Genomic DNA, 18,021 nt, shown 5'->3' with positions numbered 1-18,021 from the left:
AAACTATCTCTTATTGTGCACTTTGTCTTCTGAGTGCGTGCAGAAATGATAGAAAAGGCTGCTTGACAGTCCACTTCCAATGGAGCAGTTATCATGCATGGACAAAAAGGATTGGGAAAAGGTGTTTTATCACTTTGACAGGTATGTAAATGAGATTTTAGGATAAAAAATACAGAAAATAACTTTTTATTCTTTTCAAATAATTGTATTCACATACAGTTTATTAAAAATAAGAACTGTAAATCTAATGTAAAAAAAATCTCCCAATTTTAAAAAACAGCTTTATTATACAGTATATTCTTAAACAATCTAAGAGCTTTCCCAGCTTTATTCTCAAGCTTTTTTAAGTCAAAACAACAAAACAAAAGAAAGGAAGAAAGAAAATATCATTTAGTGTTCTTAGTAGCCTCATAATTTAACATATTAATGTTACTTATATTAACAGTCAATATTACATACTGTATGTCATTAGTTAAGCCTTCTGAAAATTTAAGTTTTAATAGACAATATTCAATGTCACCTTTTATGACACATTTTAAACTCAAGTTATAACATTAAAGACAAACATTCACTTCAATTGGGTTCACAAACTTTGTCTGTTTTTCTTATTGTCTTGGTTAGAAATGGTTGTGTTAGTTATGCAGGAAGACGGAAGCAACCAGGAAGGCACCAGCTTGACTTTCTTACATCTACAATTAAACATGAAATCCTATACACAGAAACACTGCATGGCAATACTTTCAAGTTGAAAAATGTGGTCTGAATCTATAAAAATAAACCTTTGTTACACTGGGAAATATACTAGTATAGTATTTAAAGATGTAAATTAAATATATTGTAATAGAAGGTACCATTTTTAATAGTACTAAAATACAAATGTAATATTAGCTTTGACTCTTACTGCTTAAAGTTAGTGAAGAATACACAGATTTTCCACTACTTAAACCAGTTTGCCTTTACAATGAGAAATCTGCATTACACATCAAAAATGTTCTTCTTCATTAATATATTTACAGCATATCATAGACAGTGATACTCCTAATTTTAAATAGAAAAAACAACATTTTATATTTGTTAAAAAAATAAAGTTGCTGTGCTTTTGTGACCCCCAAGAGGAAAAGTTTGTTGAATACAATGAATTGAGGGATGGGTGCATGAAGGGATGACTATTATATCATAGTGAACACTATGATAGCCAGTTTGGGATTTGTAAATTAATTTATAAGCATGAAGTAGGTGAAAGGGAAGTTAATGATATATGGATAGGTGGGTATCTAATATGTATATTTAGCACTTTAATATGTTTCAGCTATTGGTTATATTATTAATTTTTTTATTTTAAATGTACAAATAATCAAAACAAAAAAAGTGTCTAGCTTTAGGCACATAGAGATTAAAGGCCACCTCAAAAATCAAAAGATTTTTAAAAGTAAGGCTTAATTCTAGGGAATCAGAAGTGCATCAAAGTCCTAATGTTTCATCTTCAGCCTTTTACAATATTTTCTAATCAGTAAACTGTAGAGAAAAGTTATTCACCATACATAAAATATTTGAATACCAATTATATTGTTTGTTAATGGGGTACATTAAAAGTCTTTTTAAATCACAAGCTCGTGTACTGTAGTAGACCGACACCTGCTTTTCCAAAGAGTTTACAGAATAACATCTTAACAATTCCAATCTGCGGTGAGGATGAAAGAAAGCAAAGTTGAGGCTGCAGTCAGCTTTACTCTGTAAACTGAAGAAATAAAGTCCTTCTTCTGTCACAATAAAAAACTGTTAAAATGAAAAGACAAATAAACATGATAAAACAGAATAGAAAATGATCAAAAATCTGACTTTAAAATTAAGATATTTTACAGCCTGCCAACCAAACATTCAAAATTAGACTTGGCCAATCCTGACCCTCAAGCAGCGGGGAGACTGCAGACTTTTGTTCCTAGGAATTTTTAAATGTAATATCAATCTTGATGTTAAGTGAACCCCAGACAATTCTTGCTGTGTTAATTAAAAAAAAATCTGAAAGATGCTTACTACAACTTTTTATTAGGAGTGTTTTCATTTTCTACTTTTTTAACTCCTCTTTATCATTTACTAGTGAATGGTTTTAAGGTTTTTATTTTTTTTTATTTTGATTAATCAAAGTGGTATATACTATGGGCAACAAATACCAAGGGAGACAAAAACTAATCAACTAATTTAAGAATACATTTAATAGAAGAATATCTAGTATTTATATAGCACCTTTTCTAAGCTCAAAATGCTTCACAGATACAAAATACAATACATAGATAGATAGATAGATAGATAGATAGATAGATAGATAGATAGATAGATAGATAGATAGATAGATAGATAGATAGATAGATAGATAGATAGATACTTTATTAATCCCAAGGGGAAATTCACATACTCCAGCAGCAGCATACTGATACAAAAAACAATATTAAATTAAAGAGTGATAAAAATGCAGGTAAAAACAGACAATAACTTTGAATAATGTTAACATTAAAGGTAGAACTGAAAAGTCGCATAGTGCGGGGGAGAAACGATCTCCTCAGTCTGTCACTGAAGCTGCTCCTCTGTCTAGCGAGGATACTGTTCAGTGGATGCATTGGATTCTCCATGATTGACAGGAGCCTGCTCAGCACCCGTTGCTCTGCCACGGATGTCATTATGAAATGCTACAAGAAAACCCTGAACAAATAGTATAACTTGTAATACAAACACAAATCATCCTGAGCATGTGGATGATAAGGTTAAACTGAAAGAATGGTCAGAATGTCAGGGTAAGTTAAATGGCTTCCTAAACAAATGAGTTTAAAGTTATTTTCTGAAACAATTTATTGAATCAGCTGACCTCATTAATTTGGGAGGTCATTCCAAAGCCTGGGAGCTATACAACTAAAAGCCCTGTCACACTCTGAGTGACTGTTAGTGTGGGGCACAAGACTATCAGAATCTGAGGACCTTAGTGTGCGAACAGGAGCATAGCGATGGAGAAGGTTATTGATGTAGTCCAGTGCAAGGCCATTTAAAGCTTTGTAGGTTAATAATAGAATTTTAGATTCAGTCTTATAAGACACCAGGAGCCAGTGAAGGTAGAATGGGAGGGGTGTGATGTGTGTACTGTTGCTGGTTTGTGTGAAGACTTTAACAGCAGAGTTTTTAATTAACTGGATTTGTGATAAAAGGTTAGAAGGGGCAGTTGCCAGTAGGGAGTAACAGTACTCAATGTGGGATGTGATAAGATCACAGACAAGTTTCTTAGCATCAGAAAAAGAGAGGAATGAGTGAACACGGAATATGGAGGTGGAAGTACAAAATTTTCTTAATGTGATTTTTGTAGGTAGAGTAGGAAAGGGAGGAACAATACTAAGATTCCAGGAGTGCAAAGGTGTGATTTCATCGTCACCAAGAGTGAGCAGGAACTCACGTTCTCAAGCTGAGCTTTAGTGCCAATTAGCATGACTTCAGTTTTGTTGCAATTTACAGGTTTTAATTCGACTAATGCAAATTTTAAGTTTATAAAACTCTGAATTTTCACTTTTAATACTGTGATAGACCTGAGTATTATCCGGATATGAATGATAAACCAAACCAAAGCTACCAATAATATGGTCAAGGGCAAGCATGTAGATACAGAACAGAAGAGCAAGGACAGAGCTTTGAGGGACTCCTTGTGAGACTGGTGCTAAGTTGGTAATCCTGTTTCCAAGACTAACAATCTCCTGCCTATCAGTCAGTTAGTACTTAAATCACTGGAGGGCAGTACCAGAGATTCCTGGAATTTTCTCCATTCTGGACAGAAGAATATCATATTTGACATATCAGATATTGCACTAATGTCTAACAGAATTAACAGAATATGTTTGCTGCAATAACCAAATCATAAGTTACCTGAAACAGAGCAGCACCACAGCTGTGCAGTGCTCTGAAACCAGACTAAAAAGGTTCCATCATCTTATTACAAGTTAAGTAGCTGGAAAGCTGGGAGACCACAACACACTCAGGAACTTTACACAGTAAAGGTAAGTTAGAAATAGGCTGAAAATTCTTCAGGTTGTCGGCATCAAGAGCAGTTTGGATTATGACATGAAGGCAGGATTTGATAAGTGTGATGGGGATGGGATCCAGTAAGAAACAAAGAAAAAAAGAAAGAAAGAAAGAAAGAAAGAAAGAAAGAAAGAAAGAAAGAAAGAAAGAAAAGGATGTTAAATGGGCTGAGTGGTTCTAGTCATTTCCAGTCATCAAGTTTAAAACATGGCTCGATCACTTTGTGTGTGAAGGTTGCATGCTTGGCCTGTGTCTTCCCGGGTTTTCCCCTGGTTAAATGTTAATACTTAAGCTGCACTATTTTGGTCTCAAGCTGTTTTTATGGGATAAAAAACATTCTAATATATATTCTGTCATTCATTTGAGTTTAACAGAAATAAATAATGGTATGAATAAAGCTTGCCTTTGAAGACTTTCAGTGAACTGCTGAGATTGCACTTCACAGATAAAGAACTAATTGTCAGAATCTTCTTCATGTGCATTTTCTATTGTATTAAATCAAACTGAATTTAGTTTTATCAATGTTGTGCACTTTTACTAAAATAGACTACATACTAGTTAAAGTATTGCCTCACAGCTCGAGTCCAAAGTTCAGATTTCACCTTGAGTATAAATTCTGCACATGGACTTCCTCAGATTACTCCAGTTTCCTCCCTGGTTTCAAAGAAGTGAAGTTTAGATTGATTGACCACATCATAAAGGCCCTGTAGGAGTGAATGGGAGTGTGTGCATTATTGTCCGCTGTAATAAACAGGCATCCTATTCAGGATCTGTTCCAGTTTTTTTCCCTTATTATATGTAATATTGGCTCTGGTCCTCTACATGTCCATACACTCTGATAAATGAGTGTATTGTATTACATATTGTTTCTAAATGAGTAAAAAAACTAGAATAGCTAGACTTTTTTAATTCTTCTCATTTGTGCTTTTGTGACAGCTTCTTCCTCCTTTCTTCCCAAATATGTGAATTTGTACTCTGAGACTTACTTTAAGAACGGAAAGGATCACATTTGCTTTGACTTCCGTTTAGGTCCATTTCATTATGTTTCAAGGACCCTGTGTTGATTTCAGACATTTTTACAATTAACAGTGCTCCCAACTTGCTGCACATTGTAATAATACATTAAAGAACATTTCAATTTTCTTTCCATTCTGTCTTGATGTCTCATAAATTAAAGATGTCTACATTTCTTAAATTATTTTATAGCTTTTTTGTGCAATGTTTGCACTTGTTCCAGACAAACTACTGACTGTTACAAAGCCATCTGTCTGTTTTTTCCTCTTCATGATGTGTGTGTATTTCTAAGTAGTGTTTGAGGCTGAACAAACAATGCCTGATTAGCACTTAAGTAGAAATTCAGATGCAAAGTGGGTTGATTGACTACTACTATTGTAACAACACCCTTTAAACTTTCTTAACATCCTTAGCCTGGAACTGAAAGGGCTGCCAGGACAGACAGGGCTTTCTGGAGAAGCCAACCATAACAGCAGCTCCTTCAGAAGTTGCAGACAGAGCACTTAGAGAAGCACTTCAAATGTGTCTCCTGCTGATAAAGACTATTAGGCTTGGTAAATGGTCACAAGTGAGTCTTGGGTTTGCACCTTGGCCTTGGGTCAGCTATCAGGGGCAGGGAAAAGTGTGGCAGATGGGTTGTCTCTAGCCCCAGGGGAGCAGAGTGAGGTGAGGCTGGAAGTGTGTATGTACAGGCACTGGAAAAAAGCAGCTGGGACAATGTGTAGCTACAGAAGCCCTGTGTAGTGTAGAGCAGATGGAAGATTAGATGAAGGAGGAAGTGGGTCTGACTGCAGAAGAAACCAACAGGCCGGCTACCACAGCTTTAGTGTTAGGGCTATTCGATTGCCTTTTGCACCCCAGGTTACTGGAATACCTTACAGAGTTGACTTAATTATAGTGGAAAATCTGTGTTTAAGCAGACCAAGTATAAATATGAGCTGGATCACCTGACTTTTCTTTGGTGACACCCCAGCACATGATTCTGTGTGCCTAGCATATTGAGCACACAGGGTTCTTGCCCAATTATGCCTTTATAATATACAGGTTGCAGGATCTCCATAAGATCTAACTCGATTAGTACTGAAGAAGGTGAATGCTTAGTTATAATATTTTGGAGAAAGTAATTCTACACATTTGTTATTTTGCATTAATAATTGAATATTAACTTCTAAATAAAAGATTCAAAAATACAATCACATCATTAAAGGCTTCAATCTAGAAAAATCACATAATAGTTTTGTGACAGTATAAACTATTCCTGTAGATTATCTTTAATTCTTCCAGTGTGCTGTGCTCTTTGAAAAACTCTTCGATTCTCATTATACAGCATATTCAAAAGTAAAATTTTGAAAACTTCCACATTTAGTTAACTACATAATTGGGAAATCCAGAATAAGTTTGACTGGTTTTGTTAAGAGGAAGGAAGTATATTAAATATTTGAGAACACAGAAATAATTTCAGTAATGCAACTTAAGGAGCCTTTTACAGTAAAGGTAAAATGATTAATTTCACAGTCTATGTTAGAGGTGCTCAATACATCGGTCGCGATCGACTGGTAGATCGCAAAGGTAGAGCAGGTAGATCGTGTTGCATTCAAAAAAATTTTTTTTAAACGTTAGTCTATCATATATCCTCCCTATGGCATTTGCCACTTGATCGACATAAAGGGCGGCCAGTCTGAGATCTCTTCTCTTCTAACACACTGGTCATCCCGCACGCACGATCAAATGCGCGAGCTACTGCAAAACTCCGGCTGTGATCTTGTTAGCCTTCCAATTTATATCGACTAAAGAAGGGATTAAAAAAAAAATTGTTTGGGGAGGGTACGGGCTGAATGTAGAATTGGGAGAGGAATTTTTTCTCACAATGTCACAATCGAAATGCATTTGTCTGATCTGTCAATCTATCATTGCTGAAAATGTGGAAAGGCATTTTTAAACTGTTCATAAAAACTACGAAACTGACGTCCTTCGAAAAAGCAATCTGAGAAAGAGAAAGGAGAGGGAACTAAAATCGCAGTTAATCGGACAGCTGTCATTTTTCACTCGGCTGAATTCAAAAGCTCCTTGCCTGCATTATTCGATTCTACTTATTTATGCAAGTCTGCCTTTTTCCACATGACGATTATTAAATCCAAATAGAGTAGTGACCATAAATGTATTGAATTGTTATTGTGCCATAAAGGTTACTCAGTTATGCTTAGTATGACAACATACATTTTATGTATAAAGTATACTCAGTATATATATATATATATATATATATATATATATATATATATATATATATATATATATATATATAATTTTTAATGTAGGTAGATCATTTTGACCTGGTCATTTTAGAAGTAGCTCGCAAGCCGAAAGAGTGTGGGCACCCCTGGTCTATACTAAAGAGGGCTGAAATTGATGATTCACAACTGGCCCCATGTCACTGTGAGTATAGATGGGCTCCGCAAAAGACTGGCACCACATCCAGGGCTGGAATGACTGACTGTGACTGATTGTTTCTGCAACCCTGAATTGGATTAAGTGGCTTTGAGTGAGTATGTTTGTGCTTACAGGGAAACTGATTTATAGTGAAAAATATGACAAGAAAGAGTGCCATCTTCAGTTCAGAAGGCATGTACCATTGCTGATTGTTATTAGAGTTTACCAGACGTTTATATAATTTACATGGAGATAATTTTGTGAGTTTTTAACTTGATTTTTAAGATTTTCATCATTATTGTGTTTTTCCAGGTGTTCTGTTTATTTAATCCATCCATTGTCCAACCCATTATATCCTAACTACAGGGTCATGGGGGTCTGCTGGAGCCAATCCCTGCCAACACAGGGAGCAAGGCAGGAAACAAACTCCGGGCAGGGTGCCAGCCCACCACAGGGCTATTTAATCCATTTTATACCAATGAGAACGTTGGTAGGTCTGATGCTAAAAACCTTTCAGCATTGAGTGTCGTTAACCATTGGTGTCTGCTCTGCCTGCAGTTAATTGTCATTCTTAGGATGCAATAAAGGGAGCAAATGAAACAAGAAAGCAATTTAATGGGAAAGCATCGAATGAGAGTTAAGCACTTAAAGCTATACAAAAATAATCATATTTCTAAATGTCTTATAAATTTAAAAATCACACTGCTGGTATTTTCTGAATAAGAATAAAAAGATGAGAAAAAGCCCAGCTAAGAAGATCAATTAGTGGAGAAATCACTCAGTGACTGTGAAACTGGCTGGAATAAAAACCTGTAGCCACATGGGGTCCGAGCTTGAGAACTACTGAGGCACATGAACACTTATTTAATTCTTACAGAAAGTGTATGGGTAACCCTTTAGTTTAGGCACTGCAAACAATGCATCTATTACTCATTTACTCTTAGAAGCAAGACCTTAACAAAGGCCTCTGTTGGAGTGAAGTGATCATTGATGTCTGAGCAACATGACTTACTAAAATAACCACTTCGAAGGTGGCTTAAGCGAGATATTTACCTCTTGATATTACTTCAGTATAAGACCTATGATGATCCCTCCTATTCACAAGTACAGTGGGTACGGAAAGTATTCAGACCCCCTTCAATTTTTCACTCTTTGTTATATTGCAGCCATTTGCTAAAATCATTTAAATTTATTTTTTCCCTCATTAATGTACCCACAGCACCCCATACTGACAGACAAAAAAAAGAATTTTTGAAATTGTTGCAGATTTATTAAAAAAGAAAAACTGAAATATCACATGGTCCTAAGTATTCAGACCCTTTGCTCAGTATTTAGTAGAAGCACCCTTTTGATCTGATACAGTCATGAGTCTTCTTGGGAAAGATGCAACAAGTTTTTCACACCTGGATTTGTGGATCCTCTGCCATTCCTCCTTGCAGATCCTCTCCAGTTCTGTCAGGTTGGATGGTAAACGTTGGTGGACAGACATTTTTAGGTCTCTCCAGAGATGCTCAATTGGGTTTAAGTCAGGGCTCTGGCTGGGCCATTCAAGAACAGTCACAGAGTTGTTGTGAAGCCACTCCTTCGTTCTTTTAGCTGTGTGCTTAGGGTCATTGTCTTGTTGGAAGGTAAACCTTCGGCCCAGTCCGAGGTCCTTAGCACTCTGGAGAAGGTTTTTGTTGGTAGGTGAGTAATAGATGCATTTTAAAGTACCTAAACTAAAGTGTTTTGAGCATATCAAATAAAAGCACAAAAGCATAACTAAAATGATCAATGTTTAAATGTATTCCAGATCATCTTAATCTGTGTTCAAACAAGAGTTAAACAATATATTCTATTTTATTCTATATTCTTTATTCTCTATTTTTAAAGTTATCCAGAGAATTTTCTAGAGAACACTTACATGTGTCTTTTGATTAAATAATACTTAAAAAATTGCTTTTAGCAACATTTTGCTGGAACTCAATAAAAGCTAAACATTTATGTCTTATTTGTTTAAAAGAACATCTGTAGACTGCACAGCTTTATAAATACAGGACTACACACATGGCATGAGATATAGAGCTCTGAAGATCTTTTAGTTACAAAAATTAGATAAACATGTTGCACTCTGGATATTCTCTATTGTCATTATAAAAAAACAGTTTCAATGAAATTATTTTATTGAGTTAGCAGTACAAATACAGTGAACCTTTCAAGGAATAAGGCCATAAATCTCTAATGAAGCCATTTACCTTTTTTAGGGAGTGCTCTCTACTTTTCTAATGGATAAAGGTGATGAACATCTCAGTCTAGCACTTAACTATTAGTTGAATCTGATAAAGTTTTTTGACTTCTTTTAAATCATCATTTGTACCTTTGTTTGTGAATACCCTCACCTGAATTGAGACCCCAGAGTTCCAGTAGGCTGGGCTTCAGTCCAGGAACTGTTTGCATGTATAATCTCTGTGTGACTGTATGATTTTTATTTAGTGCACAATAATTTATTTATAAATCATTATGAACATTGCATCTTTGATCATTTTATACAACAAATTAAAATGAAACAACAATCTTCTGTGTTATTTTTTTTCCTCCTAGTATTACTATAATCTATGAAATTATCTGAGCCAATTCATTCATTTTGTTTATTTAATGTATATTGTTAAACCTTGTTAAAATTAAAATATACTGTTAACAGCATCACACACAAGGCCGGCTTACTATTGTGCCTTCAATTATTACATGGTCAATAGAAAGTATCCAGGGAATGAGTCCACATAAAAGAAAGTGGTAGGAGTGATCAGTAAAATAGAGAAAAAAGGTAGAAAGATAAAGTCATACACAGAGCTGCTGGAAAGTCTGCCACTCGCGGCGGCGCCTGAGGTCATGTCATAGCTAACAATAAAATGAGATATGGTAGAATCAGAGCATCTGCAGGAAAGCCTGCATAAATATGGAGGGAACACGTACAGTTCCCAGGCCAGGATCTGTGGGATGGCAATACTTACCAGCATATCACCGTACTGCCACCGGCTGATTATACTGTGAAAACTCAGCAAAACATGCATAGAATCAGACAAGAAGCAAATACTTCTAGTACCACTGAATATTTACAGTATATACAGTTAGACATATACTATAGAGTATATACAATATACAGTACATATTTACTGAAAAATCAATTTCAAACATTTTCACTTGATTTTACCAAAATTCCATTGGGACCCTACATATACAAGTAGTTCAAAGCATTTTAATTATGAACAGGAACAGGTTACTCCCAGCCCAGCATTTCCTGCGAGACCAGTAAATCCTTCAAGGCATGGAGTTATGCATCTTTGTTTTATCACACATTCTTTTTTGTGAGAGTCATAATAACATCTCAACTGAAGTCCTATGAGAAAATGGCCACTCTCTTGTAATGAGACACTTTGACTAATAGATACTTGACACACACAAGCCCCTACAGAATTGCTCCTACATAAATTAGCTATTAAACCTTAATGCTTAACCAGAAATAACATAAACTAACTGAACAATAGTAAAGAGCAAACTGAGAAGATGGGAGGAGTGCCACACAATTTGTAAACTCTACAAGGCTAAAAGACAGGAATAAATGACAGAAGGAAGGAAATGCGCACTAGAGGCCATTTAAATATGAAGCTGCTTTATATGACAGATGAATCACACCATAGTGGAGATTACAACACAAAGGTGTAAATGTACAGGAAAGATCTTGGGAGTATGTTAAGTGCATGACTCAGATAGAGTAGCCAGGAAACAAAATACTAAATACAATTATCAAAAAGCAAGTATAGAATGAGATGTCATAGTGGCAGTTGGCTTTAGTTACTCAATTTGTGCATGAATCCAAATGAACTGTGTAACACAAGAACAGGAAACCAATGAAGAAGATAATAATCTACAGTTTTTCTAACTCTAGATGTCAAAGTGCTGGCCAGAATGAAAGCTTCTTGTTTCCATATTATGTAATAAAATGGAATTCGTAATAAAGTTTAATGAACTGTTATGATTTTTTTTTTATTTTTAAATTGTCTTCCTTTTCAGTCATTCTGGGATGTCTATATGTATATACAGTATTGATTTATCTATTTATGTTTTTAAAGAGCTTCTGTAAAAAGCCAGATGTGCCCCTGTGCAGAAATAAAGTAAAATAAATAAATTTTGGGGGTCGCTATATAATTTTGTTTATCATGGGCATTATTGTTGACTGTTTAGGGGATGCATTGTAATTTGTATTGATGTTGTTTTTAAATGCAATATTAATAAAAAATATCTATCTGTCTGTCTATCTGTTTGTTTGTTTGCCTTTTTCCTCTTCTTTCGCTCCTGTTAGGGGTTGCCACAGCGGATGATCTTCTTCCATATCTTTCTGTCCTCTGTATCTTGTTCTGTTACACCCACCACCTGCATGTCCTCTCTCACCTGAACCTATTTTTACAACATTTTGCATGTACATTGCCGTTAGTGCATCTTAAAATACAGGCTATATAGTATGTCCGGTAAAGGGGATGTAATGCAAGGGGGAAATCTCAAAAAGCAGTATCGAAGCACATAGTACAATTCTAATCAGGCAATAGGAGTGCACATGGGCTCATGGGAGGAAGCCAACTTCTGTAGTGCCCGAAGAGCAATCTTATTTAAGAGTTTAGGTACAGCCTATTCTTTTTAACTATTTTGGAAAGCAGTTTCATAGTCTCACTAGATTACAGCTTTTATCTAAAAGTACATCTAATTGTCATATTATTAATTCTGATTGGCAATGTTGAATTTCCAAAAGAAGGCTTAACTGAGGGTGGCACAGTGGTGCAGTGGTAGCGTTGTTGCCTCGCAGTAAGGAGACCTGGGTTCGCTTCCCGGGTCCTCCCTGTGGAGTTTGCATGTTCTGCCTGTGTCTGTGAGGGTTTCCTCCAGGTGCTCCAGTTTCCTCCCACAGTCCAAAGACATGCAGGTTAGGTGCATTGGTGATCCTAAATTGTCCCTGGTGTGTGTTCGTGTCCTGCGGTGGGCTGGTGCCCTACTCGGGGTTTGTTTCCTGCCTTGTGCCCTTTGTTGGCTGGGATTGGCTCGAGCAGACCCCCGTGAGCTTGTAATTAGGATGTAGCAGGATGGATGGATAGAGGTTCTACTGTATTTATTTATACCCAACCCAGGACTTTGGTTAGTAGTGAATACACGTAAATCTTATTGTTATTTTCACCAGAGCATATTCATTTCAGAAGAAAGAAAATATTAAAACCAATGTTATGACAATAAATTATAAAGGATAACTAATTTTAATGGAGAACTTATTCAGGATTTTGAGCAAATATACAGTACAGTATTCTAAAAGACAAGATTAAAAATGAATGTTGTAGCACAGGGTCAAAATAGGTTCAGGTAGAGAAGATCATGTTGTAATAATACACTGACATTTTTCAGGATTCATTAAAAACATTTGCTGTTACAGCATATGCTATTATCTTTCTCCAATTTCAAAAGAATTAAAGGCATACAGTATCTAGTGCTGCTGACCCATAGCTTCAACATTCTGGGTATGTAGAAGTATAATATGAATATCTGAATTTTCCTTCCACGTACCCAAAGATGTTCGGTTGGGTTAAATTTGGTGAATGAATGGGCCCTTCAGTGGAGTGTTAATCCTGTAGTGGGCTGCACAATCACCCAGAGCTGCTTCCTAGTGCTGCTCTTAGGATCCTGTCTATGTGGGGTTTTCACATTCTGTTCATGTCTGCTTTTCTCCTGGATCAATACTTTTTGTGCTAAGTTGAATGATGGTTCTGTGTTGGTTAAGTATGAGTGATGTGCATGTCCTGTGATAAAGTGGCACCATGTCCAGGGCTTGTTTCCAGTTTGCACCCAGTGATGCCCATCATAGGCACCAGTATCACCTGACCCTGAACTAGATAAATAGGTTTTAAAATGGTGGATGAATGGGCTTGATTAAATCATAATAGAAATGAATTACCTAATTGTGAAACCTTCTTCATCTAACTGAGGGTCACAGGGGGTCAGAACCTTTTTATCTTTGCACCCAGTGTTGAAAAAGCCCTGGATGGGGTGCCAGTCTATTTCAGGATCAACTCAACATATACTAACACTGTTTTGAAACACTTAACCTGGTCTTACTTTGGAGCTGGAGTTCCCACAAGAAACCCAATGTAGACATGGGCTGGGCAAACACAAGATTCACACTTGGTGAAGTATGTGGCAAATACAGTCATACACTACATAAAGGAAAGAAAAAAATTATAATAATGCAATAGAAAGATGCAGAGGAACGTTGGTTTTTGTGTGCATGATCTTCTCATGTCAATGTTTGTTTTCTCAGGTAGACTTCAGGTGTCTTCCACATCCCAAAATTGTCCATCTTAGCTAAACAATTGAAACTAACTTGGCCCATTGTGAAAGAGTGAGGCCACATACTGTATGTGAACATGCCATGTGATAAACTGGTGTCCTCTCCAGTACTGGGCCCTGCCATGCAGGATGTGATAAATACAAAGACCCTGTGACTTTATAATGTAAAAAGCAAGATAGAAAAGTCAATGAATGGATTGTTATACTGATTTTTTTTTTATTTTTAAATAATGTCCATTGCAATAGATTATCACAAAGTCCTGAACATCCTTCTGTTGTGTGCCACAGAAAACAAATGAAAGCTGCCAGATGTGCACAAAAACGAATAATCCACTCTGGGAATTACTCCCAAAGTGATCCGTAAGAAGAGAAAATTAACCAAAAACTGCACCATCCATCACAGCACTGCAAGTGAACTGGCGTTTCCCTTTCTGCTTTAGAAATCTACTCTAAAATAAGAAATATTTATTTAACTAAATCAAAGTCAAGCAGAGGGGTCAGATATGAAAGAGCAAATCAACAGTACGCATTACAGGCGGACGTTAGCAATGCCACATTCTGTTCTGTCCCACGGCTTTGCATTTGAAGTAAGACACACTTGGTTTATCTTTAAGAAATGATGCAGCTGTCTCAGTGTTTTTGACAAATCTGAGTTGTGATTTCCATTGAGTGAAAACAGAAGCTGGGAGCGTTCTCTCTGAAGCTCGTCTTTTGGCATTGTTCATGTTGCCAGGCTACTGTTTTACAAAACAGAGAACCTTTTCTCCTAAGCACGGATGCACTGGCCTGATGCCATCACCGCTACCCTGTAATAGTACTACTGCTCTAAAGCACACACCAAATCAAAATTCTTTTTTTACTCATTTGTCACTAATAAAAAATTACAAACTTGCAACAGAATGTATAGCAACTGGAAGAAAACTGTTTCATACAATCATAAGTATTTCTTAACTGACAGTTTCTCAGTGTTAATATAGAATGTATTGTTATTCTTTATTTAGCTGCATGAAACAAAAAATCAACTTCAGGATAACAAGCATGGCCACCCTACATCTATGCCACTCAGTGCTCAGTGTGGCTGTAATCGAAACGGTGCTCGTTCTGCTAAAGGCGACCTTCAAATATATGGAGAGCTAAGATTAAAATTAAAGGAAATGAGACAATGCTTAATGATCAAACATTTTTAAAAACAGCAGGCAGGTATGAGTTTAGGAAACTAAAAAGTTGTTACCAATTATATAAGCCAACCATCGTTTCATCCATTTTTAAAATCCACCTACCAAAATTTTAGGATGGTGGGCACAACTGGAACCTATCCTGGCAGCACAACAAATCGCAGGGCACATTCACACACCTTCTACGTCACATTGTGGAGTGCTTAGAATATAATATTCATATTACTATATATGTAGAGGACTCAATCTACCAGGCGTCTATATTAAGCTTTGCTATTTCTTCTGGTGGTACTATTTAATATTTATTTTCCCAAAAATAATATTTTTTTTTTACGTAATCATTTACCTTTATTGTTTAGTTTTCTGGAGGGTGTACATTTTTTAGCAAATCTTCATATTTTTCTTTCTGTGTAGCACAGCTGCTGGGCTGTAAGCCATTAGTTTGCTTGTTCTGTTCCCACAACTGTCTTGCTGTTTGGCACTCTCTAAGTCACTCAACCTGTCATTGCCCCAAGTGTGGAAATATACAAACTAATGTATTACATACTTTGGGCTTTTAAGTCACTTCGGACGCAAAAGTGACCTAGAAGAAAAATAAAAAGGATACAGTTCTTACAATGAACATGCAAATGGGCACAAATATTTAGATGAATCTATTTGGGGTTGTTTACTATAATCCATCCATGTAAATCTGCTTTTTCCATTACTAGATGGAAGTCTATCTAAATTAATTTTAAGGTAGGAACCAACCCTGGAGAAGATGCCAGGCTCTCACTGGCACACTCGCTCATGCACACACACTGGGGACATTAGAGTCTCCAATCGACCTAAGATGTGAGTCTTGAGGAGTCCCAGAGGAAAAACCACAAATAAATGACTTTCCATTTTAGAACCATTTTTTGACACCACTATGCCACGTATGACAGATAATGCAAACTGTAAAATGACTTCTTCATTTGATTTCCTCACACAGTGCAGGAAAAGAATGACTTATTTTGGTTTATCTTCATTTGATTTTCTTCTGGTTGGCAAATTTTCCTTATTGTAAGAAAAACTTTTCAACCATGCAAAGACGTTCCTCACTCCTGACTGTGCTGCTGTTGTCCATACTTTCATTTGCAAAGTACACACATTTGACGAATTTTTTCACCAATAAACTAACCACACATGTTTATGATAAAAGAGTCAGAGGGTGCAAACTCCATCGAGTAGGAGGGCAGTGCTAAACAGGACAGCACCATGTCTCCTGTTGTGAAACGCTTCCATCTGTTCTTGAGATGTATGGTTAAAAAAAGGATGATTGGTCTAGAAGCAACAAACAATGAATTTTAAATGGATTCCTTTCACAGAAAACAATACATCTTTAAATAAGTTTGCACTCTGTAAATCACTTTTCAGGAACAAGTATCAATTATCTAGCAGAAAAATTGCAGTTTCAAAACAATACCTAATTGGGTTTTGAATTAAGATCAAGTTATTTTTTATCTTTTTCTTAAAATATGCCGGTATGATAGAAAAAGAATTTGCTTGATCACAATGAAATTTCTGTTTGCGTATTTGTTTAACTGCTCACTTATGTATTGGATGCACACACAGAAAATCCAGAATGAAACAAGAACTGATGCCAAACCTAAAACTGGGAGCAAGTCAGTACTCATAACAATGAATTTGGTTTTCATTGAGGCTTCCTGGCATTCATCTTTATTACAGCAAACCTATTGTGTTTATATTGTGGTAAGCAACCAATAAAGTGACTTGAGTGTGAGCAAACAGTAAAGTTAACCACAGGGGGAAATTCTAAGCATTGCTTAGAAATTCTGAAGCCCAAATGCACCTGTTAAAAGCTGTTGGCTTTTTGTGTGTTGAATACCATCATGCATCTAAATATACTCTCAAGCACATATGCCATACAGGACTTAAAAATAATAAAACAGAGGTAACAATGGTCCACAGCAAGCTAAGAAATCATTAGTTTGTTAAGAGCTGTAGGACAAATAGCACCACTGGGACATTACAAAGATCGGGACTTCCTCTAAAACAAATGATTAGGTAATAAGAGGGCTACAACAAGACTAGAGGCAGCCTGATGGGATTTTTATGCACTACAATCTACAGAGTTTACTAAGAATGGTATAAGAATAGAACATCTAGCAAGCGGTACTTACATCAAAGGTCAATAAGGAATGACCAGACTATTTCAAGCAAACAGAAAAGCCACAAGTGCTCAAATAATAGCTCTTTACAAAAGTCAAGTGCAGAAGAGCATCCTTGGATGAAAAACACAACAGAAGTGAATGGGCTACAGCTACAGAAGACCATGTTAGACTTCACTCTTGTCCTCTGAGAGTAGGAAGATAGGTTTAGAGTAGGAATGTAATTGTGAAAACTAGATGGCTGGAAAACTGTCACCTGTTCTGACGAATCCCAATTACATGCAGATGGTAAAGTCATAATTTGACATAAACATTGTGACTTCAAGAAAGCATCCTGTTTTGGTGGGGATAGAGTCTGGACTTTTTCTGAGGCACATGTTGGTTCTTTCTCCATACATATTTATATTGGCTCTTCCATTAATATTCATACAAGTAACCCTCTGTTTTGCACAAATAACTGATATTTTGTATTGGTTGCTATTTAGTTCTATTTTTACACTGTGAGATAGAAAGCATTTTACTTTTCCCAGGCAAAATATTTGTGCATGATATCCCCACAACACACCAAGTACTGCATTCTATGCCATTGCTCAAAGTAGAATCAAATTTTTGAGAAATTTCATATGATATAACATGATGGACATGTTTTATGCATATCCCATAAGGAAACACATAACAAAGGGAAATGTGCACTGCTATGCTGCCATGTACAGCCAATGATGTGTTTGTTCACAATATGTATTTGATGCTGTTTCGTGATCTTGTTTTGTAATCTCTATAAAGAACCTTAGGATTACATTTTTGGTATAAATTCTCTTCTGTTTTCCTTT

General features: G+C 36.1%; 1 protein-coding gene across 1 annotated transcript in view; it reads right to left on the bottom strand.

Moving 5' to 3' along the window:
• Positions 1-267: 267 nt before the first annotated feature.
• Positions 268-18,021, bottom strand: part of zgc:113337 (uncharacterized protein LOC503741 homolog) — a 62,127-nt gene continuing 44,373 nt past the window's right edge. The window contains 1 exon segment of the mRNA XM_039743660.1: positions 268-1,776. The gene's annotated coding sequence lies outside the window, so the exon portion shown is untranslated.

This window comes from Polypterus senegalus, chromosome 2 (assembly GCF_016835505.1).
Source record: "Polypterus senegalus isolate Bchr_013 chromosome 2, ASM1683550v1, whole genome shotgun sequence".
Lineage (NCBI taxonomy): Eukaryota > Metazoa > Chordata > Cladistia > Polypteriformes > Polypteridae > Polypterus > Polypterus senegalus.
This window is presented reverse-complemented; position numbering and strand designations above follow the sequence as displayed.